Genomic DNA, 27,194 nt, shown 5'->3' with positions numbered 1-27,194 from the left:
GCTGGAGGGATGTCTAGTAAAAATGATTTTTAAAGCCTCTTAAAACGCAAAAGCCTGTCTGTGTTTGGATTATGAGTCATTCTTTTTGCATACAGCAAACAACGTCCAATTAATCTCAGCCGACTGGGGAGATGGACTAAGACAATTTGCCATGTTTAGTCTGTGGTTTTGTGACAACCCAGTGATGTTAAGGGAAAATTAAATACTTGATAAAAGAGCTTCTTTTAAAAGATTACAAGCGAAGGGGGTCTAGATTTGGGCTTCTCCTGCAACATTAAACATGAGGATTCACTGTCCAAATATGGGTTCTGCATATAAGGTAGGAAATATTTATGCCATTTCCACATTGAAAGGGTAGCATATTATTTGGAATGAAATACAGCAGTACAAAAATCATCGAAGTGCGGCTTCAGTGCGTTTTTACGTAGACTTCTGAATGTCCTTCCATTGTTTCAACAGAGAGCTGCTGTTTTCTCCTGCGCTGACAGGCAATGCTATGTGATATGTTGGCAAACAATTTTACTGTTTTCCTCTCTCTTCTTATGAACGATATTTATAGACTCCGAATTGCATTTGGTTCCGCTTTCCGACACAGTTATCTTCTTGGGCGTGGATTAAATGAAGATCTGGGTGTTGAAAGACATTTACATAAGTGCTGTTTGTGAACTGGAAGGCCAGTTCTTCTATTATCGCCAGAACATTTAAATCTTAATGACTGGCATTGTTGTCTAAAAGACGGTGTTTTTCCTGCTGAGAAACTGCATTAGATTCAAGAAACGAAGCTCATTTCCATTCTCTCAGCAGTCTCTCTAGAAATGACATGCAGTGCTTGAAACTGTTTATTTCCAAATTCAGGCCTCCCTCGCATCAGTCATCAGCTTCAATTACCAGTTTTCCGGAGCCGAGCCATCAGGCAGTCTGACACCGGGGTCCGGCCTAATTCCCACCTTCTCCAGAGTCAAGAGCATAATGTGCGGATGAAAAGGTGCAAAATAGCCTGGACTTCATTAGCATGCAGGGCCTGGCTGTTCATTTGCCGGCTGCGAATGGAAGTTCTGACACTCGGAGCTTGCTGCAAAATGAGAAAAGTCCTCTTCAGGGGAGATGAGGTCCTTGGTGGTGAGGAAAGGTCATCAAAAAGACAGCCGCTGCCCTTGCTCCCTGCTCTCCATGACTGCTTATTGATTCCAGGAACACCTCATTACACGCCGGATCAACATATTATTGCCATGTTCTGGGACTGAATTGTTTACAAGTGTCTTTATCACCAGCAAAGGCCTGCCCGGAGATGCATGACTACACTCATTTGGCTGTGACCCGCCAATTATGTGTTATCCGATATGTTGCTGGTATCTTGATCTTTGCCCGGGTCTTCTCCTGGCATCAACACAGTCCCATTTACTACTTCTTTCTAACCACTCTTTGGGAAAGTAGCCATTAGCCTGTCAGTGTGTAAATGTGCGTGTGTGTGTGTGTGTTTGTGTGGGTGTGTGTTACCTCTGCTACAGGAAATCTGAGCATTGATGCTCCATTGCTTGCTATTCATGAGGTGCATAATCATTTGGGGGAAAGAAATTCTCCCTCACACTCACACATACACACACCTTTTTTTAATGGCATCCAGGGTAACCCACACAATTTGCAATCAGTATGCACAACAGAGAACATAATGCAGCTTGTTGTCGGCTCCCTCTGCTTACATATAGGCCCTACGAGAGAACTGTCATATTTTATTTGGGCATAGCTACTGCAAACCACTGCACAGGACCATTTTAATCTTTCATTACAGACACTTCTATGGCTCCATAAAAGAAAGAGTGGACTAGCAACTTGATTAAAAACTTAGTAAAGAGATTGTGCAAACCCTCCCACCTGCCCCCCCCCCCCAAAGTGGAGCTACAGCCCTAGTTTCTTACTGAGGCCACTCTGCAATGCAAATGTGACTTCCATTTTCCCCCGATGGTGACTACTGACATAAATTTAATGATGCTGAGAATTGACAACTTCTGTTAATTTTTGTGAATATTGCTTGGAGAAGGTTTAATGACTCCACCAAACATTAGGACCATCTCAACCAAATACTAAAAAGGGGGCCATTTCATTTACATTTCCTATTGCCATCAAGAATGGCTCTTCAATGAGTTTTCCACAGCAGGGTGTAGCGACACAGATGCCAAGAAACTTGCCTTTATTTTTCTTGGAAGCATACATCCTCGGCAATGGGCACATATTAATATGATGAGTGAACTGAAACTCAAGAATCTAACTGCCTTCAGAAAAGTGACATTTGTATGCACATTCATTTCCAACAATTTCCCAAATTTCTTTGGTATTTGTCTTTCTTTAATTTTTTCCAGGTTTTTTTTTTCTCTTTCCAATTTTGAGAGAGGAGTTTTGTAAAGAGGCTGAGTTCTTTCTTTCCAAAATCCCTCAGTTTTGGCTTTCTGACAAATCACTATTAATAACTGGAAAACGCTGATTAAGACCCCCTCGTCATGGTGCTTCAACTCAATTAAAGAGTCCACTAAGAGATGTTTACTCCACCCAGTGTTTAAGGACACTGCAAATTCTGTACTACTCTGTACTATTATCAACCAGTAAATACCCTTTGGAAGAGAAAGAGATGATTGGAAGGATTACTGTTGGTTTATTTCGGGGGGGTACTATTGCACGAGAAGCTTGATCAAGGGATAAAAAGGAGTGTTACCAACATTCCTATCTGAGGATCAAGTCTCACTGTGGTTGGAACTCAGAGAAGAACAAAAAGGGTAACTGTCAAGAACTAGGAGTCATCCAAAAGGAAAGCAGCTTCTTTACAAATTTACAAGAGATTGTAATGATGTAACAGTGGGAATGCCCAGGCGGTAGGCACTTTGAGGTTGAATGCCCTAGGTAGAAGGGAGAGTTCCATCCAAGAGCTTCTGCCAATTTTTATAACCAGATCATCTGTTACTTCAACAGTAAAAGAGAATTCCTCTCTGTTATGGCTTAAATGCCTTGTTTTCTTTATGAATCCCTCAAATTGGCACCAAAAGATTCTTTTCGATTAACAGAATGGCCAGTCATCCTAGATCCTCTGTATTGTTTCCCGATCGTTAGGAGTCACAGGCTCCTACATATATTTTCTGATGCTAAATAGAAAATGCATACACACAGTCTACAAGCATAGTGGTGTGATTAGATGATCAGATGGCAACTAACCCCAAAAAAGGAGCTTGTTTTAAAAATCATTTATTAAATACAACTTTGTGCCAGGAAACGTTCTAGAAAGTTAGCATACATTAACTTATGTATTACTCACAACCACCCAGTGACTTAAGTATTGCTATTCCCCCTTTACAGATGAAGAAGGCTTCTTGCACATCTAACAGGGTTTTCCAATGTGTTCAAGGTCATGTGCCAGAGGCAGAATTAAAACCCGGATGTGACCCATGGCTGAGCCCACACTCTATTCTGCCTCCCCTAGAGCCAGCATCCCATACGCATTTCCAAGAATCCTGTAAAGCACCCTTTTCTGCATACCAGCCAACATGAATGCAGAAGGAGTTGCTAGTTGTGGTAATAAATATGTCAAAACAATTATCTTTTACATATCTGATATCCTTCGCCAAGAGGTGGGCTATGGAAGCCTTCTTTGATTGATAGACTAAAGTAAGTTTTGATACAAAGGACAGTTCGGGCCATTTAACTAAAAAGTGGTAGGGGTTGTAGGGAGAACATATTTGGGGAGCTGTAGAAGTGTCCCCACTGGTCAGTACGAGCATCTGAGGAAGTCTTGTCAATCTTTGGCGCTTATACTCACCCAAGTTGCCTGCAGATCTTCCTTTAGTGGTTCTACTAAAAAACAACAATACTTAATTCACCTCCTGTGGCCATCACAGCCACTTCTCCCACAGCATTACTCTGCCATTGGAAATCCAATGACGAATGGTCCAATCACAACACAGGAGACTGGATTCCAAAGGCTTGAGGGATATCCATCTACTGACAGAAACCTGCACAAACATGTTCACAGGTGCTGGAATATTCCCCTGTCTCATGGGTTCATTTTTCCCTGCTGTCCATGAGAATATTAGCTACTTTCTGGTGCCTAGGATAATGCATCATTCAGAATGTCTCCCAGACTACTGGCCTGGCTTAAATGCAAGGAGATGACTTGTCCACAGGGACCCTTCCTCCTCATTTCTCCTTTCTTCAGCATCAGCAGCCACTAATCTTCCAGCACATTCATGCTGCCCCGGTCTCTTCTGTAAGAGAAAGAGAAACACTGCTCTTATCTGTTCATTTGCACTAAGACACCAGAGATTCAAATGTATACCCTATCCTTCCCATTCCATCTCCAACAGGCAGTACTTGTATCATAAAAGAGGGCAATTCTTGACCCAAAGGAATGGTGTGTCATGATGGGGATGGAGGGGAGGTATGGTATTTGGGAAGGGGAAGCCTTCCAGGTGATCCATTCCAGTGGGAACAAATTTGGCCATTCGTGATGTAAATGTTTGCATCACCTAAGCCTCATTTATGCTGGGAGGATTTCAGAATTATTTAATTTTCAGAATGAACAGTTGAAGACTAGAGAAATATACCAGAAATGAGCTCTACTGATCTAATCTTAACCCGAGGGCAGATATATGCTGGTCACTCTCCACCCAGCCCTTACCTCTGGGTCTTTCTTTCGACTTTGCACAGACACTCATGCTGAGACTCCACTATGTACTCAAATGTACAGTGTGTTCTTGAAGCTCTAACTTGCATTTTCTGCCCTTGAAGAGCCAACAATAAGAGGCAACAAAGTGTCACAAGACAGTAAAAGATTAAAGACAAAACAACAAGTGTGTATACTAAGAGGTGCCCTAGGAGTTGAGGGGTGAGCGCGGAAGACCCCCGTGGACTAGCATGATAGGAAAGACTTTCTACATGAAATAGCATAAAAGTGTGTCTTGGAGATTTGAATAAGTGGAAAGAGGGGTGGGTAAGCATGATAGTATCCAAATACAACCACCCTTAGTTTTTCCCATTCCGTGTAGCTCTTCCCATCAACAGGAAGAGTGGCAGCTCACACTGTAGTCCTAGTTGGAGGCTGCAGTGACCTATGATCTCACTACTGCATGCCAGCCTGGGCCACATGGCCAGATCCTGTCTGTTAAAATAAATAAATAGTCTAGGCGCAGTGGCTCACACATGTATTCCCAGCACTTTGGGAGGCCAAGGTGGGCCGATCACTTGAAGTCAGGAGTTCGAGACCAGCCTGGCCATCTCTACTAAAAATACAAAACATTAGCGAGGCATGGTGGTGTGTGCCTGTAATTCCAGCTACCCAGGAGGCTGAGGCATGAGCATCGCCTGAACACAGGAAGTGAGGTTGCAGGGAGCAGAGATCGCGCCAGTACACTCCACCCTGGGTGATGGAGTGAGACTCTGTCTCAAAAATAAATAAATAAATAAACAAACAAATAAAGGAGGAGCCTCTTTCCCCTCCCCTTGAATCTGGCTGCACCTTGTGGCTTGCTTTGACCAATAGAATGAGATGGGAGTAACATTCTGGGACTTCTAGTTGCATAGACCTTAAAAGGACTAGCAGCTTCCACTGCCTCCCCACTGGGGCCCAGCTGCCATACGGAAGAGAAACCCATGCTAGGGTACAGAATGATTAGAGCTCATGTGGAGATAGGCCCTGGGAGGTGAGAGAGTGTCTTGGACTTTCCACATAAATAAGCTCAACTGACCCTCCTTAGAGAAGTGCCCAACAAGTCCTGCCAGAAATTCTGACCAATGGAATTGTGAAAAAAAAATAAACTGTTGTTAAGTCACTAAGTTTTGGGGTGGTTCATTAAGCAGCAACAGATAAAAGAAACAGTAGGATAAAGAGGAGTACATGAGTGATGAACTGCTTTCCACATGAGAAGGTGGCATAAATAAAATGAGAATGAGTGCATATGGTATGAGGGAGCCCCAAACTGGATAAACCAACCTGGCTAGAGCAAGCATTTCAGGTTAACAACTAGAAGAATATAGATTGATAAATCAGGCCCAAATAGCTTTAGTGTGGGAAGGAGATCTTTAAGGCAGTCCGTGTGATGCCCTCCACAGGAGATGCTGTCAGTGTTGATAGCTCCTTACCTGTCTACATCAGTGTGTACCAGCTCAATGTCCAACCACCAGCACCTGTGTTTCATTGCCTGGGAGCTTTTTCTTGGCCCCTGAAGCTCACTCTGCTTATGCAACAGGCCAGAAGTGCTGGGGAAATAATGCCAGCAGAGTAGCCCTCAGTCAGTGACTGATGGAATTGGTCTATAAATATTCCAGCTCAGGTGTGTGCTACACTGTTTCCCAGAGCTCGCAGTAGAATTAAATTCCAAGTGCCCACAATGGTAACCTGCTTTATAATACACCTTAATGGTTGCCTTCCCTTCTCGGTCTCTCAACCTCATTCTCCTACTGGTGTTTCCAGAGATCACCTTTCAGTAATAGATTGCTTGCTTTTGGAGAAACCCAAACTAAGATGCTTTCATTTTGCAGTTAAGAAAAATAAAGCCAGGACAGAGATTACTTTGAGTGGGTGCTATAACAAAATGAACCAAAATATGCAGCTCTTCAAACAAAACAGAAATTTATTCTTGCCATATAAGCAGTCCAGGATGGGAGGGCAGATTCTGCTCCTACAAGTCATCTCGGGACCCAGGCCATTGGGAAACTGTTGCCATCCTCAGTACATGGCTCTCGTTAGCATACTTCCCAGCCAGCAAGAAGGAACAGGGAGGTGCAAGTATGAGATGACAATTATGCACATCACTTCTACTTGCATGCCACTGGTGAATGCTTAGTCACATGGTCCTCGTGTCACTGCAAGGGAGGCTGGGAAACGTAGTTCAGCTGGTCGGCCGTGTGCCCAGCAAGAAGAGAATAAATGATGACAAGTGGCAGACAGGAGTCTCTGACCTGGAAGATTAGTTTGTTGCCAAAGTGCCCACAGCTAGTTAGTGGACAAGTGGAACTACAAGCCTTTCTGCATACTATTTTTTCCTTACTCTCCTCACTTGGATTCCAACCAGACTGTGACAGGGCTCACATGTCATGTTGAAGAGTCTGGTATTCTGCAAGGTTCATCTCCCCTCATCACAGAAGCAGCAAAGCAGAATAAGCCATTGGAGGCCCTCTCAGGCTCAGCCTACATGAGGTTACTCGATTGGACTTTGTGACCAAAGCAAATAGCATAGAGGCCCTATGCTTTCAAAGAGAGCCAGCCAGCTTCACTGCTAGCCCATGTAGCCCCATGGTACAGATTTTTAGATGCACCTGTTACTTTACTGACAAACACCAAAACAATGTCTTAGAAACCATACAAACCACACACATCAACAACAATGGGAAGGGTATGTGACACTCAACCTGTCGGACTGGAATCCTGGCCAGGAGAGGCAGGGGAAAGAACCGGGGAGCTAGCTGAAATCTATGGATATCAGAGATATTTTCCAGTCATCTCTGAAGAACCTGAACTTGTTTCTGTAGCTTCCAATTATCTACAGGTCGACAAAGCTGTTTCTTTTTGAACTCAGTATCACAGATGGAAATGCTAGAAGGTTAAGCCCACCTAGCACAGCTCATTTATATATTAAAATAGAAGAAAATGAGAGAAGACAGGTTTATCTAAGTGGATCCCATTCATAACTTTTACATGCTAACCTGAATTTTTCAAATTCACTTTTTGACTGGATTTGGGGTTAAGCTGGCCATATATGTACAAATGGTCATTTAATAAAAAAGGAGGGGGCAATGAAAGCAAATGATTTATTGCAAAAATTTGTTTAATGGCTCTGCACTGTTCTTTTATGTCAGTTTTCAAAAAAATCCTTTATGCTCAATAGAGATTGCACTAAATTTTAAAATCGTTATTCTGCTTTAACCATTCTTTAACTTTTCCCAAGATATGAGGTATATATTTTTTACATGTAGGTTGAAAATTACCAAGGTTTGTTTCATTTAAGTTATTTGACACAACTCACTATTATATTTCTAATATTTTTGTGCAAGTGAACAAGAGTAGCAGTTACCTCTGATTTGAACTCTATACAGTAAGGTGGTACTTTGGACTTTTCCCCCCAACAATTTCCTGTTAGGCTCAACAAACCTCCCTCCAAATGCAAACCTCAGTCTCAGTTAGTAGACTGTGTTGAAAATACATGTCTAATCACCAAAAAAGCCAAGCATTTATCAGGATAAGCCTTCCAAACGCATCAACTTTAATGGTATCCAGACGGCTTTTCTGGAGAGGGCTCATTAGTTTAGAAAAAAAATTCTCAACATTTCCATGTTCTGTAGCTTTACTTACATAGTCAAAAATATAATCCAAGCTCCTTGCCTTCTTGTTTAGTAGCCATTTTTTGCCCATATACTGCCTTGAAAAATAGTCAAACAAATGTAAAGAAGATAAATATCAAGCATAAATGAACTAGCGCCAAAGGGGATAGGTTCTGTACATAAAAATGAGCAACACCAGTGGCTGCAGATTAAGAAATTGAATATGTTGGTGTTTAAAATTAGAATGCTTCCCCAAAGGATTGAAAATGTTCCATTTAAAAAAAGAAATGTTTTCAAATCATTCTGCTGACTAGAGGAGTCTGAATCAAAGTCAGAAATTAATAATAGGATGCAGACAGAGACCCCCAATCATAAATAACAGAGACGATTTTTATATGTGTAAAAGCCTGCATGGCCCAGCAGTGTCTATAGTTCTATGGGGAAAAAAACTAATGAAATGCAAGAAGAAAATGTTAAAAATAGAAATGAATGTGCCCGGTAGAAATGCTATTGTCATACTCTTGTGACACAATGTCTTCTTTTCTGGAAAAGTAATTCTTCCATTGAGCCCAGGCAAGCATTGTATTCATTGTAAAGTTGTATATTTAAACCTGTAGTCTGAAGGGTTTGTCTGTATTTAAAGCGCAATGCTACCGGGGCTCATTAGAGTACCAGGACAAAGCTCTAGCATATTACTGCTTTGACACTTCTCAGAACTCCTAGGTAGTTTTCAGTGGCTTCAAGTACTTAGATTGTCAGCAGTATAGGAAATAGAAAGTAGAATATTGAATGGGTGAGGTGTATACATCAAACATGTAGGAATGTATAGACAGAGAGATAAAGATCCTCCTCAAACATCCTATTATATTGCAGAGGGTGCAGAAAAATTCCAGGGTAAACACAGGCTTGGAGTAAACAGAGTTGCAATGTGCAGTTTGCACGAATTAGAGCATCCTGAGTCTCATTCAAGATCAAATCGTTCCTTTCTAGACTTTTTAGCAGGAACAGGCTCTGTTCTGGGTAACAGAAAGATTTAAGAACATAATCGCAGCCATAAAATCTTTAGTGTAAAGACAAGAAGAGCAAGGGGTAAGTGTTTAAATTCAGGCCTGTTTTAACAACACAATGGCCTCATCCTACAAGTGCCTCCTTTCCAGTTTGGGCCAACTCAATGCTTTGGCTGAATCTGTGTGCCCTCTCCACGGTTTTGGATAAATCTGTGCTTTCTGGGAAGTTGCTATCAGGATGAGGGTGCACTGGCTGAGGGTAAAGATAGGAAGGAAGGAAGGCCAGTGGTCAGGAGGAGGATAGCCCCAAGCCAGGCAGGACAATATCCAGCCAAAATAATTTACCCTGCTTTCTGCTAAACACAATTTATTTTCTTGTATTTACATTTGAAATAAACAATACCTGCATGTGGGGAGAAAAGTGAAAGATTCAAGAAATAACACAGCAGAAAGTTGGTCTCCTTGTAGCCCACCTACTTTGGTTCCTTCCCAGTGGCAACTGTGAGCCTTCCTTGCAGATATTTCCATGCACAAATTGTCACTCAATTTAAATATATGACCTTGAAAAACACAGCTCCCTATCCCTATCCAGCCCCTGCCAGCACCCAGGTCTTCTCTTCCCCTTCAGGTCATTCTTCACCCAGCCCACTCCCCAACGTATTTCTTCATCTCGGGGTACCTGACAGACGACCTGCTGACACCCTGATGACTCAGGCGCGCTTCTCTCTCTATATATATATGGGTTAGAGTTATTACTTAATGATAATTACTTATTTTACACATTGTCGTCTGCTGATGTTTAAAAGATAAGAAGACATTTGTCAGGGCGGGCGCCTGAGGCTCTCAGAGGACTCCGGGAGACCCTGCCAAAACGTTTCCAAACTGAATAGTCATTGGGCTGCCAGATAATTCAGAAACTATTTGTATGAGCTGTTTATCAAATTATTAACCGCACAGATGTTGTTTGGCTGAAGAGCAGCTGAATCCCCTCTCTGGCAGCCGCGGAGACAAAGGTCTCCAGGAATAATTGGAGATGTGCATGGAATATTAAATTAATTTACTGCTCTTAATTCTTATGCAAATTCTGACCTCCGATGGCGCCTATCAATTACCCCGCGCGCAGTGAAAGCGAAAGCGACAGTTTCTTTTCTTCTCTTTGCTTTTTTTTTTTTTTTTTTTTTTAAAGAACTCGAAGAAGGAAATATTTGCGATAAGCAGGCGGTAGTAGCACTTCGTAACTGGAATTATTTAATTGAATCTTCAAGTTTTTAGGGATGTCCGTAGAGGATAAAACCCCAGTGCTCAGGGGAGAGGGTGGGAGAGTATAGGGGGCGGAGGAATTTGTTGGTTTGACTGCACACCTGTGGTCGGCGAGAAAATACCAGCCACTAGCAGGGACCAGTGATGTCAAATAAAACATTGGCTTGCAGGCGGACGCGGGCCTTGGGAATCGCGCTACCTCAGCGTTAGCCCCGGGTTTCACCGAAGCCTGCGATTAGAAGGGAGTCGCGTTTCCGCAAACTGCATCGCTAGGGGCCTGGCGTGGAAGCGCCTCTGCGCGACTTTCCTCCATCGCTGCCTACAAGGGAGGCTCTGGCTTCCATTTACTTATTTTTTGGGGGATTTTAACCTTAGAAAGTTCCTGCTTTTACAACCGCTAAACCCCAAAACATTTTTTTCTTTTTGTTCTTTGTGAAACCAAACCACTATGCTGTGCGTTCATGTTCAACTCTATTGAAATCCCGGGTGGGCCGAAATAAGATTTAATTGCCTCCTGCGTGAGGAAGTGACACCCACTTTTCCCCCTGAATTGAGCAAACACCAGGGCTTTGTCTGAGCTTGTGACTTAAACGCCGTGCGGTTTCTGCACCCAGTTGGGGGGCGGGTGGTAAGACCGGAGGTCTCCAAGTCTTTCATCATGTTTCTAATAAGGAAAACCAAATCGGGCCCATAATGTCATCAGCCCCGGCCCGACCTCGCCGGGACCTCTGCAGCCCGATGATGTCGCCAGCGGCCCCGACGCAGCCACTACGCGCCGCCTTTCAGCTCCTCGCTGTCCCCACAAAAGCCAGACAACAATATCAATTAATCATGCAGCGGGCAAACAAGGAGATTTACCCCGCGACAAACAGCCCCACCGAGAGCCGCTGAATGGGCGTGATTAGCATGTGAAAAGGCGAGCAAAACTCCGCGGTTCAACAGCTAAAGAGCAATTTGATGGGGCTGGGATGGGGAAATTACTTGATTAGCTTCCGTCGGAGGAGAACACGGTTACAGCCCCTCGGCCGGGAATCCGACAGGGGAACAAAACGCGCTGGTAAACACCGCGACGTGCGGGGAGCGCGGGCGAGGGAGGGAGCGCCGGGACCGGCATCGAGAAGCGATCGGGGTGGGGGCAGAAATAGCTGACATAAGGGCTGACCCGCTAGCCCCAGCCAAACCCCGACCACCCTCACCTAGGGCTCCTGGGCCGGGATCGGGCGGACCGAAGACTTCACCCAGAGCTGGAGGTCGACCTTAATTTAAAGCGCTGCCCCGGCTCTGGCCCAGAAAGACAGTGAGAGGCGCGTGCTGGGGGAAAGGCCCACCCACGCTGTCCCTGGAATCCCCTCCAGTGTCCCCAGGGACGCAGTCTGCCGCCGCCAGCTCCAGGGACTCGGGCCTCAGGTTGGAGTAGCCTTGCGAGCGGCTCGGCAGTTCCACTGCGTAGCTCAGCGCTTCCGTTTGCGCAGGCAGCTAACTGTGGAGCCGGGCAAGACGTGTTTTCCAGCTCCTTCGAATTTAACCGCCCAGTTCCTACCTCCTGGAAAAGCTGCCACGATTGGGCTTGGGCTTGGCCTTGGGCAAGAAAGGGTTCCTCGGTTGCGCCACCGTGGGGACGTAGGTGGGAGATGGAACACAGCCCCCTAGCTGCGTGCAGGGGCCAGAGGCTCGCGGGGGCACGCGGGGGTGGGTCGGGGCGGAGTGCGCGCGGGGTGAGGGCGCGACCGCCTGGGGGCAGGGGCGGTGATGGAGCAGCTCTGGGCTCTGCCTAGGCTCGACTGAACAGCCCCAGGCCGGCCTTGGATCCTTGGAGGCGGATACGCAAGGCCAGATCTGGCGGCGTGGCCGGCTGGGCATCGCGGTATCTTCCCCAGCCCTGGAGGGCCGTGCTGAAGGCCCACGGCCAAGGTTTTGCTTTAGGTATACTTGGGCCTCGCAATTGAGCTGTTTGCGAACAGAGACCCGGCGAATCGCCAAGGAGCAGCGCGGCTCAGCGTCCCCACTTCAAGGCCAAGTGGAGAGTGAAGACACGCTGAGTCCCCTGCTACCTATCATGCCATCTTAAGCGGGCAGCGACACCTTACCCGGAAAAGACCCTGGAGCCAAAAGCCTGCGCCTACACCAGAGAGGGGAATTTAAGTTTCCCACTCTCGACGTGTCTGGAACCTTCCCTGTAGCCGCGTACCCAGAACCCCCTGCTCCCTGGCTCCTCCCAGTGTCAAGGAAGGGGAAAGACTCCCACCCTGTCCCCAAAGTCTCAGACTAACTCGCTCCAGGTCACGGGACCCACTAAGAGGGCCTTTCCAGCTCATGTTCCGAAGAGGGGGGTAGCGGCGACCCTTCGGGATCTGGAGAGAAAGAATTTAACGCGGCCTTCCTGAAGTACATTCACACAAATATAAGAAAGACTTCAACGCACAGAATCGCCAAAGCCCTTGCCGTCTTAAATAAATCCTGCCCCTTGGCACAGAAGAACGGAGAACCAAGGAGCCAACTCTTATTTTATAAGAAAAAAAGCGGGGGGAGGGAGGAAGGGAGTGGGTAGCCCCCACTGAGCGTAACAATTGTCACTCAGTTGAACAGTGTCAATTAACAAACCGCAGCTCTGGCTGACTTCAAAAGGCTTAATTCTTTTTGAAATGTCTGTGGTGATGAGTGTGCAGCGAACCCCAGCTCGCCGGTTGCCGCTCACCCCGCTCGCCTCTCCCTCTGGACTCGGTGCTGAAGCCCCAGTGCGGCTCCCTCCTCTTCTGTCCGCAGCTGTACCCGGAAGCCCTGACTCTCGGCTTGGCGCCTTTGCTGAGAGCGGAGAAGGACGTCGCGGCCGGCAGGCCTGGAGGGCGCATTGGTGTGCAGAATGTAGCGGCTGATCTGGCCCTGGGAACCCCAGACCCGCGAAGCTGGAGGGCGCACTCCCCCGCCGCCGAGCCCCAAACCCGCTGCGCTGTCCAAACGTTCCAACGCTGCAAGCAATGTGGCGGGACACACCGAAATGCGTGTCTCGCACACCCGCCCATCTTTCTCTGCTCAACACGAAAGCGCCTTGTGGCTCGAAGCGCTTCCTTGGGGTGGCTGGGGCTGTGCATTTGAATTCCAAAGTCAAGAGGTTGAACCACCTCAAAGTTGGCGGGTGGAGGGGGCGGTGGCAGGGAACTAGGTGGCTGGATGCCTTTGCTTGCGGGGTGGCAGGGCTGTTCCTACCAATAGCCACGGCTCGGGGCTGGCTTTGTAGATATTTTTCCAAGTTCTGCCCGGTGCCCATCATATTGCCCTGAAAAGCAAAAGAGTCTGCTGCAATTTATTCCAATGGGCGGTTTTTAAGAAGCTGGCAATTTGAACCGGCTGGGTGTTATTTAGTGCAATATGAAATCAAATGATCCTATTTCTCAAATAACAGTGTCTGTGAGGAGAAGTGAATCCTCTGAAAGGGTAATTGTCTGCTGATGCTGTTTCCCATTATACCCGATCTTGGCCTAAATGGTGTTCGGCAGCGGGGCGGAGAGCGAGGGGTGAAATCAATGTGCGCCAACTCGCGCTCAGGAGACAGGAAAAGGTAGCACCGCTGGCGTCCTGGCACGTCGAGTGAACAATGCCACCCCACGCGTCACTAATCGACTCATCTTGCAGGTGTCCGAAATCATTATTAGACGTGAGTGATCTTGCGGACGGGAGTATAAGACTAACTCTTACTCCTTTCGCAACTTTGGGAATTGTTAGTCTCCTGGCATCAGACACGCAGCAGACTGATGATAATCTGGGGAATAAAATCCAGTTTGGCGTCCCTTATCCCACACCCTCCCCGACTCCTTGTCATTACTGAGACGCTCAGTCCTTTCTTCCAAGGACTCACTTCTGTCTAGGACCTTCCCAGTCCAGTTTCTGGAAAACAAATGTAATTCCTGGGAAATATAATGCGTCCACCAGGCGCACATTATTAATGCTATAATGTGTGCCACCTTTGGGAGAAACAGGTTGGTCCTGGGCTTTTAAATTGTTCTCCGTGGGCCCAGCCACTATTTTTGGTGGAACCAGATATAAGGGGGTCAGTTTGTGTCTGAGAAAAGCACAGATGAGGAGCAAATTTAAGGAATGATTTTCATAACAAGGACAAAAGCTGTATGCCGGAACCAGCGCGTTGGCCTTTGGTCACGTCAGTACCCCGAGGTAGAGCGTCAGCGGTAATATCAGAGGCTGCTTCTCCTTAAAATGACTCCCGGCTGCAGAGGCAGCCGCAAGCAAAACCTTGTCCATAAAACCCTCTTTAGTTACCACTAACGCACCTTGAGGGGAGTAGCCTCCTCTTTAGGGTCTGAGGGCCAGGACAGAGAGGTGCGGGCCCCTGGAGAAAGATGCAACCAGGTCTGCAGCCGCTGGGGGTCCAGGACGCCAGGCAGCTTCCGAGCACTTCTCCTCTGCCCCTCATCCTCCAACCCCTGACTTTACCTCTGTTTTTTTCCTAAGAAGGGTTTTGTGTGTTCCAAATATCCGGGAATTGCAGTCACAACCTACATCCTCTGCTAATTTGGGGCATTTCAGGCTGAGCCTCCTAGAACCAATTTGTGGCTTCTTTCTGCTCTAGCTAGGCAGGTTTTGTTTACATATTCTCTCTGCGTGTTTTGAGAGGACACACACAGACACACAGACACAGGCGCATTCACCCACACGCATATATTTTTTTCCATACTGTGACCTTCTGTTTACAAGCCCGTTTCGTTGTTCATGATTTTCCCCTTAATTGGTGTTACCTCCAAATATCTGGATGAGCTGGGAGAGAAATGGTCATGCCTGCATATCCAAGGAGCCCAGCCTAGGAAGCTTCTATCTCTGTCTAGGAGGAAGGTTCTGCCACTGCACCTGGAGTCCGAGGCACCGGACACCAGGCGCGCCGTTCTGGCGCTCTCTAGGGCCTCTCTGGCTGAAGGAAAGCAGGCAGCCTAGGTTCAGCCCGCGGCGTCCCCTTTCGAATGCCATTTCCCAGCTGAAAATCCAGCCAGCACAACCTGGACACCGAGCCCTCTGGAGCCCTGGTCAGGACGCTTTAATTTTCACCCTCCCGCTCTGGGTCTGAACAACCCTCCAGGGTGTTGTTTCCTAGGGTCTTCTGGGGACAGCCCTACCTCTCCAGGGCCTGCCCTCCTCGGGCTAAAAGTTCAGCCCTTCGATGCGGTGGTAGACTAAGAGGCGACTCTCCCTGTGTCCCGCAAGTGGTTTCTCGAGGTACCCCTCTGAGGCTGCCGCCCCGCGAGCAGACCTGGCTCTGCACAGCAGCAAAAGCAACCTCCTACCTGGCCCGGGGCAGGACTGCTCAGCGGCGGCGGGGACAGTGCGAGCGCCGCTGGCCCCCTCACCCGGCGCGGGCCCTGCGCTCACACTTCTTCCAGGATAAGGAGTGGCCACGCCCGAGCCCCCCTACCCGACCCCTTCAGGAGAAAAGAGTGACGGCTAGGAGTCCCTCCAGTAACCTCAGTTTAGACCGGGGTTTCGCGCCTCCCCTAGGAATCTGGCTGGAAACCCCGGAGACTCTGCGGCTAGAGTTTTGTGGGCGTCTCTCCGCCTCCCAGCAGCTTCGTGCTCTAGCAGGCTTCATCCACCCCCTCTTCCCCCGGACTTGCCTGAACCCCGCCGAGCACTAGGCAAGGCCGGGGTCTGCGGGCTGGGGAAAAGAACGGACTTCGGGTGGCCCAACCCGACAGCCACCTCGGCCCGGCCTGCGGGGAAACCCCACAAAGTCAAGGCACGGGGTGGGGGCGGGGGGCGGGATCCAGAGAGAGACCCAGAGGGACGCCCCTTCCCCCCAGGGGTCTCCGGATCCTAGGGACTCTCTAAGCCCCAGTGGCAGAGAAAAGAGGAATTTTTAAAAACAAATCTTCCCTTGCCTGAAGCCGTTTTCCAGCCTTCTACGCGCCTTTGCCGGAGAAAGAGTCGATGGCTCACCCTGCTCATCGGCTCAGACCAGAGCTACCCTGAGCCCACACCTCTCCTCCGCTCTGCAAGACACCCCTTCCGCCATCCCCAGTCCCGCCGTCCTCCCCTTTCCAGACCCACTGACCTTAGGAAGGCGCAGACCCACCGCTCGCCAAGCCTCGTCCCGCACTGTGCACGGGAAGAGCGGGTTCCAAGCGCAGCCCAGACCGGTTAGCTGGTCGGCGTCGGCTGGGCTGCCGAGGCGGCGCAGAGCTCCCCTCCCCCACGCCTTATAATTTAATCACACGCGATATTAAATTATCAAGCTGCTCATTAATCATCACGCGAGTTATTGGGACTGAACACGCCGCCGCGTGTTTTGACAGCCCAGAACCATTCGCGGGGGTCGGGGTGTGTCTGGGTTTGGGGAGTGGGGGATGTCTAGCCACTCTTGAGAAACACTGCGAGCCCCACGCGGGCTGATGGAGCCTCTTGCCTGGAAAAAGATGTGGAAACGCGCAGGCTGGGCGTCAGAGTTTGGTTGAGGGTCTGTCAAAGGCCCAAACGTAACCTTTCCAGGCCACTTTCCTTAATATTTGGATTTTGATCACGATGATGAAGACAGCCGGTGGCGTGTGATCAACAACATCTTAATTTGCAGTTTTTCAGGAGGGTGAATTTGACCTGACTCTGTGCATCTTCATTGTCCAGTGTGGACGGTGTGAAGTTAATTCGGTTGAAATACAGACGGAGTCAGATCACTGAAGTCATTTCAAAGAATAACTTTTCCCTAGTTCAAAGGGCCTCTCTTGCCTTTCACATACTACAAATGTGGTGAGAGAGACATAAAGAATTTTAAAAATTAAATTCTTAATTTGAGGTATTCATTTTTAAAATGATATACGCGTTTCGCCCTAAAGTGGTTAGAACCTGGTTTTATTTTCTAGGGTTTTATTTTTCCTTTTCTCTATTTCAATTAAAGGAATCTCTTTAAATGAATAAACCAATTAAATGAAACTTCTTATGATTTCATTCCATACAATAGAAGAAACAAACGCTCATTAAAAGTTTTCTTAGTGGCACAAAGGAGAGTAATTAATTCTCAGCATTCACACCAGCAAACGATAAACAAGAGGGAAAACATCCCCCACCTCTGGAAGAGGTAGTGTAGATGTGAATCTGCAAACCAACTTAAAAAAATATATACCTAGTTTGAAATTAGTCTTTGGAAGAAATGTAATTCCCAAATTAAGTCTCTTCCCACCTTGGCATAAGCCAAGGCTAGTTTTCAGCAGAAGACCAGTTCCTCTGGGCAAGGGCTGTGAATTTCACTAAGTTGGTAAGTCAAGTTTTCTACACAAATCAGAGATCAAATCAAGTTGTTTTCCCTTTTTAAAATATAAAGTATAAACAAATACCAAACTGGGGCATGTTCCAAATCCTCAGCAGCTAAATTGCATTTAACTTTTCTACCAGAAAATGTGATCAATGTAGTAAGCCAATAAATACATAAATACTACCCCCTGCTTATGTTTTATCGCAGAATATCATTGATAATATTAAATGTGTCCAAGACCACTCATGAGTTATTTTCTCTTCTATTAATCTGTTGTCTGCATTTTTCTACCCTCTCCACTAACACACAAAGAGATGGGTATCAAAACTCAACACACGCACACACTGCTAGGTGAAATTCACACATCCTAAAGAAGCTAGTGCAGAGGGGGGAAAGCCATAATATGGATGTGATATTTTTTCATAAGCCAATGGAGAAAAATATATTGACTATCTTTATCCAGGCAGTTCATGCCTACATATGCTCTGCAATGACAGGGACATTTGTTGTCAGGGACTGAGAGATGGCTTTCAATGCCAGGATCTTTTTCTGGTAAAAGTGGGCCATTGGCTAAAAAATTGTATCTGAAGACTTTGTTTTAAAACTGGAGATTTTGAACATAACCTGAATTATCTAGACAACATGGTTTGGTGAACTTGACAATCATGTACTTCAAGACCACATGAGAAGCTTTTGAAAAAAATTAAAACATAAGGTTTTGTTGAATAGAGTCGCCAAAAACGGGAAAAAATAATTCCTTCCATTCATTTGCCTATTTTCTTCATTGTACTGTTTTTGCACAATCACTCATCTGATGCTCACTGGAATGCTAAAAGTGTGAATTCGAGATGAGAATTTATCTCCACTCCTGAGGCTCAAGTTATGGAACTTGTTCATCACTAGAACAAAAGCAAGAACCCACATTTCCTGACTCCTAGTCCAGTGCTCTCTTCAAATAGCTAACATAAACATCTAATTTTTTCTTTTTCATAGGCCCTCCCTATCACTAAATAAGATTGAACTCTTTAATTCTCTGAAGCTCTGTCAGAATGTAGCAAGTTTGGAAAGCACTCTTGTCTAGGTGTCAGTTCAGCGTTAGTTATAACTCTGTGACCTTGAACAAGTCACTATCTTACTTTAGTTGGGTTCCCCTAGAAGTCAGCCCTGAGCCAAAGATGAGTGCAAATAGATTTTTCAGGAGATGATCTCAGGAAGCAACACAGTAGGGAGAGTAGGGAAAAGAAACAGAGAAGGGGAGGGAGCAATACCGAGTGAGTTACCTAGTAAGTTACCATTTTATGCAACTGGAACTTAATACTACTAGAGAAACCTTGGGAGGCAGTGTAGACACCTGCATGAGGGACAAGGGAATTGTAGTATCCAGTTATTGGTTGAGGACTTCTGGGGTGGGCATTATTTGCCCACACTGTAGGGTTGCCTTACAGGAGGCGAAGAAGACATTGGCCAAAGAAAGACCTTAGGTAAAGAGTCATAGATGCTGGGAGTCAGATGGTGGGCCAGTGTGGATGGAAATGGTAAGTCCCATTGTGTTTTCCAAAAACAGCTGCATTTGTATCTCCCAGCCCACGTGTTCTTTTGCAATTGACTTTGCCACTCTCCCATCAAGAAGTGGGACTTAGTTTTCTACCCTTTGAATCTGGATGGGCCCTGTGACTGTTTGGACCAGTAGAACACAGTGAAATTGACCTTGTACTAACTCCAGTGTGGGTGTTAACTGGCCAACAGCTTCCATTTCTTGTTTCTTGGAATGCTGGCTCTTGGGGCACTCCCTCTTAGAACTCAGCCACCACGCTGGAGACAGATCAGGTGAGCGTGCAGGTCAACAGCCCTAGCTGAACTCCCAGCTGACTGCCAGCATTAGCCACCAATGTGGAGTGAGCAGTCACCATGGGAATGAGTCATCTTGGATGTCCAGCCCAGCAGAGCCTTCAGAAGACTGTGGCTTTCACATCTGACTTAAACACGTTAGAAATCCTGTGATGGTTAGTTTATGTATCAACTTGGCTAGGCTATGGTACCCAGTAACTTGCTGTGAAGGTATTTTACATATGTAGTTAACATCTAAAATCTGTTTGCTTTAAGTATTAGAGATTATCCTCAGTAATGTGAATGGGCCTCATCTGATCAGTTGAAGGCCTTAAGAGCAAAAACTGAAGTTTCCTGGAGAAGAAATTATGCCTCAAGATTGCTGCAAAATTCCTGCCTGCATCCCCAGCCTGCCAACCTGTGCTACAGATTTCAGATTTGCCAACCCCTGCAATTACATGATCCAATTCCTTTAAAAAATATATATATATGGTATACATATACAGGGTATATGTATACACATACATATATGTATACACACATACATATATACATACATATATACATATATACACATATATACACACATATATACACATATACACATATGTACATATCTATATATACCTATGTCTATAATTGGTTCTTTTTCTCTGAAGAACTCTGGCTGAAAAGGATCCAAGCCAGGAACCACCCAGGTGAGCCCAGTAAATCCACAGAACCGTAAAGTAATAAAAAGCCATCGTTTATCACGCAGCAATTGATGATGAGAATAATCAGAACAGGAAGTGACATTGTCCACTCTGCTTCTCTGTACCTCAGTTTCGTCATCTCTGTAGTGAATATCTTGTCCTAGATTGACATTTTAGCTCTTTCAAACTTTCTTGCTCTCAAATTCCCAAGACTCATCAATGAGATGGACTATTCTGCTGTCATTACATTGATAATACATATTTTGTTAACATCAAGCTGAAAAAAAGAAATAATAAAGAATTAAATAAGATAAGATGGACAGATTACTAAATTATAAAAATTGTGGCACCTGAAGAGGTTATGATTAAATAGTTAGTAGGTTAAGGTAAAAGTGGTTTTATTCTTCTTTATTAAGTTGCTTAAATAAACCTGAAATATTTCTGTGGTTTTATGATGAGAGAGTTTTTATTGGCTTTTGTGAAATAATGGCAATTACCTTGTCTATGGGCTTTCTACAGAAAGAGGTAAGCATTTTCACAAATAATGCTGCCAAAATATTCTAGAAATCAGGTTGAATATTGTAATAGAGAAAAAAACATGAGGTCCAATTATTTTACTACTGTTCGAATACCCAGGTGCATTTTCTGAGATTTGAGGGGTCATGGGAATCTTTGTATTTCTTTTCCTTCCCCATAGCAGATAACTTTCTTTTCTGTTTTGTTTTTTTTATTATTGCCCAAAGATAATGATGTCACAATTTCAACATGCTTATTAGAAATTTATTCCTGGCCGGGCGCGGTGGCTCAAGCCTGTAATCCCAGCACTTTGGGAGGCCGAGACGGGTGGATCACGAGGTCAGAAGATCGAGACCATCCTGGCGAACACGGTGAAACCCCGTCTCTACTAAAAAATACAAAAAACTAGCCGGGCGAGGTGGCGGGCGCCTGTAGTCCCAGCTACTCTGGAGGCTGAGGCAGGAGAATGGCGTGAACCCGGGAGGCGGAGCTTGCAGTGAGCTGAGATCCGGCCACTGCACTCCAGCCCGGGCGACAGAGCGAGACTCCGTCTCAAAAAAAAAAAAAGAAAAAAAAAGAAATTTATTCCTATAGAGAAATTCCTCTCTGAAATATTCAAGGAAGCTTAAGAAAGGGAAGCGATTAAAGAATGTTGGAGAAGGGGCCGGGCGCGGTGGCTCATGCCTGTAATCCCAGCACTTTGGGAGGCCGAGGTGGGCGGATCACGAGGTCAGGAGATCGAGACCATCCTGGCTAATACGGTGAAATCCCGTCTCTACTAAAAAAGTACAAAAAAATTAGCCGGGCATGGTGGCGGGCGCCTGTAGTCCCAGCTACTCGGGAGGCTGAGGCAGGAGAATGGCATGAACCCCAGACGCAGAGCTTGCAGTGAGCAGAGATCGAGCCACTGCACTCCAGCCTGGGCAACTGAGCGAGACTCTGTCTCAAATAAATAAATAATAATAAAAAAGAATGTTGGAGAAGGAATCCCATGGAGTGTTAGAGTGCAAAGTGGTAGAAAATTTCAACTTACTGCTATCTTCATTGCTCTACACACTTTGCAATATCCAGTTGACCTGAGGCTCTCACTTAATTTTATAATGTCACTTCTAGACCACAATTTCATTCCCTCTATTTGTTTGTTTGTTATGTTTTTAAGAGATAGGGTCTCGCTATGTTGGCCAGGCTGAAGTGCAGGGGCTGTTCACAGGCACGATCATAGCTCACTGCAGCATTGAACTCCTGGGCTCAGCAATTCTCCCAAGTAACTGAGACTATAGGCTCAGGCCACTGCGCCTGGCCCCTCTACCTTCTATTTAAAATTCATCCCATTGACTTCAGATTCTGCTTGGGGATAAAAGAGAGCTGGAAAGAGCATTGCTCTCATCTTACAACAACAAAGGCCAGAAAGCCAGTAAGTATGTCTGTTGTTGAAGGCACCAGAGTACAAATATCACAAGGCAACCAACCGGCCCAAGACTTAGGTTCAGGGTGAGACCTCCTGTGCGTGCCCAAAGCCCTCCATCTGACAGCTTCTGAGTGTATACACCAGGTTATTCAGTGAAATCTGGAGCATGGAGAGGAAATTGAACAGTTTCCCTTTAAGCAGGGTAGTATATTCTAGTAGTCCTATAACAGGTCTTAAAATCAATCTTAGTCCTCCAACATTCTTTCCACAATTCTTCTTTATAGAGTTGTTTTGGCTGTTAGAAACAGCTTGTCGATTTCTTAAAAAAAAAAAAAAAAAAAAAAAAAAAAACCTGCTGGGATTTTGATAGGGAGTTTGTAGAATTTATCAATCAATTTGGAGAGAATTGACATCATAACAATATTAAGTATCCTGACTCATATTTCTCTCCATTGATTTAGATCTTCTTTCATCTCTCTTAGCAATATTTGCAGTTTTCAGTTTGCAGTTCTTTCACATCTTTTGTCAGATTTGCCCCTAAATATTTCGTGGTTTTTGATGCCATTGTAAATGGTATTTTAAATTTTTCAATTTCCTATTGTTTGTTGCTGGTATGTAGAAATACAGTTGAGTTTTATATATTGATCTTTTATCCTACAACCTTGCTAAACCCACTTATTAGTTCTCTGCAAGGCAGTAGAAACCAGAATGACACAGCCTGGTGTCCCTCCTCCCCATTATCCTCTAAGAGGACACTTGTCATGCAGATGACCATGGGTTGCCCTCTGCTTCTCTGTCTTCTGCAGGGCTTCGAACAAGAGAAGCAACCTCTCCAAGCCTCAGGATAATAATGCTCACCTTGCCATGCTACAGTTAGGAGTAATAAGATCCTATATGTTGAAAGCCCAGCCAAGGCCTGAATCATAGCACTCAGTATATGTCAGTGTCCTTTGATTAATATTCTAAGTTCTCCATGGAAACTTCTCTTGTGCTCCCAAGTGCTAAATACCCTTGTCCAAGTGTTCAAAACATCCTCACTTGTTGGCCTGTCATGACATGCTCCATTAAGGAACTAAAAACTATGTTTTTAGTTAATGCACATGCTGTTTCTAAATAGCAGATGCTGTCAGAGTTCATTTCTCCTTTCTTACCCTGCAGGTTACCTTCATAGTGTCTGTACAGTCCAGGACATCCTCCACCTCTCTGTTTGAGGGTGTTCTCTGGTGCTGGGACTACTTGGGAGATTGCAAGCAAGACTGGAAATACTAGAGAGTTGTCTTAGTTCAAGTTGCTGTAACAAAATATGTTAGACTGGGTAACTTATAAACAACAGGAAAGCAGAGTGCTCACAGTTTTGGAGGCTGGGAAGTTCAAGATTGAGGCACCAGCAGATTGGGTGTCTGGCAAGGACTCACTACTTCACCGATGGCATCTTCTTGCTGCATCCTCACATGGTGGAAGGGCAAAAGGGGCAAACAGGCTCCCTCAGGCCTCTTTTAGAAGAGCACTAATCCCATTCATGAGGGCTCTGCCTCCCAAAAGCACCACTTCTTAATATCAAAACACTGGGGGCCGGGCGTGGTGGCTCACGCCTGTAATCCCAGCACTTCGGGAGGCTGAGGTGGGCGGATGACTCAAGGTCAGGAGTTCAAGACTAGCCTGGCCAACATGGTGAAACTCCGTCTCTACTAAAAATATAAAAATTAGCTGGGTGTGGTGGTGCATGCCTGTAATCCCAGCTATTCGAGAGGCTGAGGCAGGAGAATCACTTGAACCCGGGAGGCAGAGATTGCAGTGAGCCAAGATCGCATCACTGCACTCCAACCTGGGCAACAGAGCAAGACTCCATCTCAAAAAAAAAACCCTGGGGATTGAATTTCAGCATATGAATTTTGGAGTAATGCAAACATTCAGACCACAGCAGGAGTTAACCTAAGGAGCAACCCTCCATCAGTGAGTGGTGGGAGTGGATAGATTCAAAAGCCTACTTTCTCATCCCTCAGTCAAGATGATTTTGTTCCATCCTTAACATAGTCCCTTAGAGGTCCCCAGCTGAATTGAGTCACAGCTGTCCTCGGTGGTAACCTGCCCATTAAGGTCTCTTAAATCTGCTTCCTTCCCTTCTCCGTCTCATGGTCCCTGTCTCTCAACCATTTCCTGGGATAACCTCCAAAATAAACTAGTTATGCCCCTAAACCTTGTCTTGGGATCCGCTTTGGGAAATCAAAAACAAGATAGGTCATTTGACAAATGATCAAGGTGGTTAGTAGCAGAACTAGAACTAGAACCCAGTTCCTCTGGTTCTAGACTATGTTCTTTAGTCTTACCAGATGTGGGAGTAATGCACTTGAAGCAATGATAACACAGCATCCAGCAGTATATAATTGGACACTAATAGTCCAGCACTGCCTCTGCGTGCCATGCTTGTATCCTAAGGCTGGTATTAGGAATTACTCTTCTGAGTGGATTCAAGTAGCAACATAATCAGCAAATGATTGAAGGGGTGACTGAGGTGCGGGTCACTGAAGCCAAAGAGGGATAATTTTTTAAAGATAATGAAATAGTAGTGATATGGGATATTTTAAAATCTTATGGGGGAAGGGAGCCTTCAGTAGTGGTGCACAGCTGTAAGTATGATCTAATGATGCAAGTTTTAAAAAGCCCAGAGGTACCGGTCAGCAGCATTTACTAGACCACATGTTTCCATAAGCAAGGCACATGTATATATTTGACAAATGACTTATTAGTAATGCTATAGGGTGGCGGTGCTGTGATATACTAGAAAGATGCCTACTCCATGATATTTTAAGTCAATTTTAAAAGTTAAATAGAAGTTACTATCTTAAATGCCATCACTGTCAATATCATGGTATATGAAATGAAAAGATGCTCATTAAAAGAGAACCAACTAGATAAATTGCCTCATGTAAGATCCACAAAACAAAACTCTACATAACTGTTTAAAAGGATGAGGTAGATCTATAGCTTTTCATATCCTGATACAGAAGGATCTCCAAGATATTTCAAGCAAAAACACAAGATGCAGAACAGTGTGTAAAGAGTGCTGCTATTTACATATTTTAAATGCTATAGTAGCTGGGTTTGGAAATGTAGAGGTACACAGATAGACAAAGGTGTGCTTAGAATAACTCAGGAAGGCCAAGTAAGATACTGGTAATTCATTACCTCCGGAAAAGGAAACTGGAAGGCCTGTGGCAGGAATGAGAGGGACATTTTTTGCTGTCTTTTTCACAATTGAATTTCCTATGATGTATTGTTTCAAAAATATTATAATAATGAAAAAATATATGAAAGCTGTCCTGGAGTCCAGCCACCAGAGAAAGAAACTAGACCACTGACTGACATGGGATAATGTGGAAAGAAAGGCCTAGCCAACATCTATACCAAGTCCGCAGTACAAGAGTGAAGCTATCTTGGACATTGCAGCCTCAGCAAAGCTCCTGGTTCAATGTGCTTAATATGTGAACTGTTCTCTTTACCATCTTTTTCCTCCTCCTGTGGAGCTGCCGCCACGAAGGTTGAGCTGTGCAGTTTCAGCAGGTACAAGTTCTACTCCGGACACGGGAGGTGCTATGCCAGGACTGACGGGAAGGTTTTCCAGTTTCTTAATTCAAAATGTGAGTAGGCGTTCCTTTCCAAGAGGAATCCTCGACAGATAAACTGCACTGTTCTCTACAGAATGAAGCACAAAAAGGGACAGTCAGAAGAAGTTCAAAAGAAAAGAACCCGTTGCGCGGTCAAATTCCAGAGGGCCATTACTGGTGCGTCTGTTGCTGATATAATGGCCAAGAGGAATCAGAAACCTGAAGTTAGAAAGGATCAACGAGAATAAGCTATCAGGGCTGCTAAGGAAGCAAAAAAAGGCTAAGCAAGCATCTAAAAAGACTGCAATGGCTGCTGCTAAGGCACCTACAAAGGCAGCACCTAAGCAAAAATTTGTGAAGCCTGTGAAAGTTTTAGCTCCCCAAGTTGGTGGAAAACGCTAAGCTGGCAGAGTCGACTTTTAAATAAAGATTGGATTAAAAAAAAAAAAAAGTGAACCAGGCCATCCAGATGAGCTCAATCGATCCACAGATTCATGTGATATAATAAGTCATTTTGGTTTAAAGACACTAAAACCTACATGCACACACATGAAGAAAGAAAGGAAAGAAAAATAGAGAAAAAGAGAAGAATGCAAAAAGAGTTGAATGCAAAATGGTGACTTTTCCAAAGTAGAAAACAAACGTTAAGTATGAGACACATTTTGGGTGACTCTTGCTGCTGCTAAGTGGTAGCAAGTAGTTAACTGCGTACATAACACCATCCCTGAGTGGTGATCTCCTATGATAGGGTCCCAATGATACAGTAGAAAACATACAGATCTTGGAGAAAGGCTGGACTACATTTAAATAGTTAGCAAGTTCCTTAACCTCCCGAGCCTCAGTGAAACAGGGACAATAACGCACATTTTGCAGAGCTCTTGTGAGCCTTGAAGAAGTAGACTCCCACACACGATTCTATGGTTGAAAGAGAGTGGGTATATAATAATCATTGACTTTTTGAACCCCTACCATCCCACCCCAACTGTATCAGTTATCTAATGCTGCCTACCAAATCATCCCCAAGCTTAATGACTTAAAAGAATATGATAATTTATTATCTTATGGTTTCTGGGGGTCAGAATTCAAGAGCAGCTTGGCTGTTTAGTTCTCTCTTGAGATCCCTTGTGATGATGCAGTCAGATTTTGCCTAGAGCTGTAGTCATCTGAAAATTAGAGCTGGAGGGTCTAACTCCAGCTAAGTCTAATTGCTGACTTATCAGCACTTACATGGCTAGTAAGTTGGTACTGCAGTTAACAGGAAGCCTCAGTTGCTCTCCCAGTGGTACTTCCAACAGGACTGCTCAGGTGTCCTTACAGTAGGTAGCTTGTTTACCTCCA

At 45.3% G+C, this 27,194-nt stretch overlaps 1 long non-coding RNA gene and 1 pseudogene across 1 annotated transcript; one reads left to right on the top strand and one right to left on the bottom strand.

Annotated features, from left to right (window-relative positions):
* Nucleotides 1-3,219: 3,219 nt before the first annotated feature.
* Nucleotides 3,220-7,747, bottom strand: LOC108580678. Its single transcript, XR_004178986.1, has 2 exons — nucleotides 6,121-7,747; nucleotides 3,220-4,247 (listed from the first exon to the last, which is right to left on the bottom strand). It is a non-coding gene; the product is annotated as an uncharacterized LOC108580678 (long non-coding RNA).
* Nucleotides 7,748-24,098: 16,351 nt separating this feature from the next.
* On the top strand, nucleotides 24,099-26,307 carry LOC110740631 (annotated as a pseudogene).
* Nucleotides 26,308-27,194: the final 887 nt, after the last annotated feature.

The sequence above is a fragment of the Papio anubis genome, chromosome 16 (assembly GCF_008728515.1).
Source record: "Papio anubis isolate 15944 chromosome 16, Panubis1.0, whole genome shotgun sequence".
Taxonomy (NCBI): domain Eukaryota; kingdom Metazoa; phylum Chordata; class Mammalia; order Primates; family Cercopithecidae; genus Papio; species Papio anubis.
The sequence above is the reverse complement of the archived record's forward strand: the minus strand, read 5'-3'. Positions and strand labels throughout refer to the sequence as shown.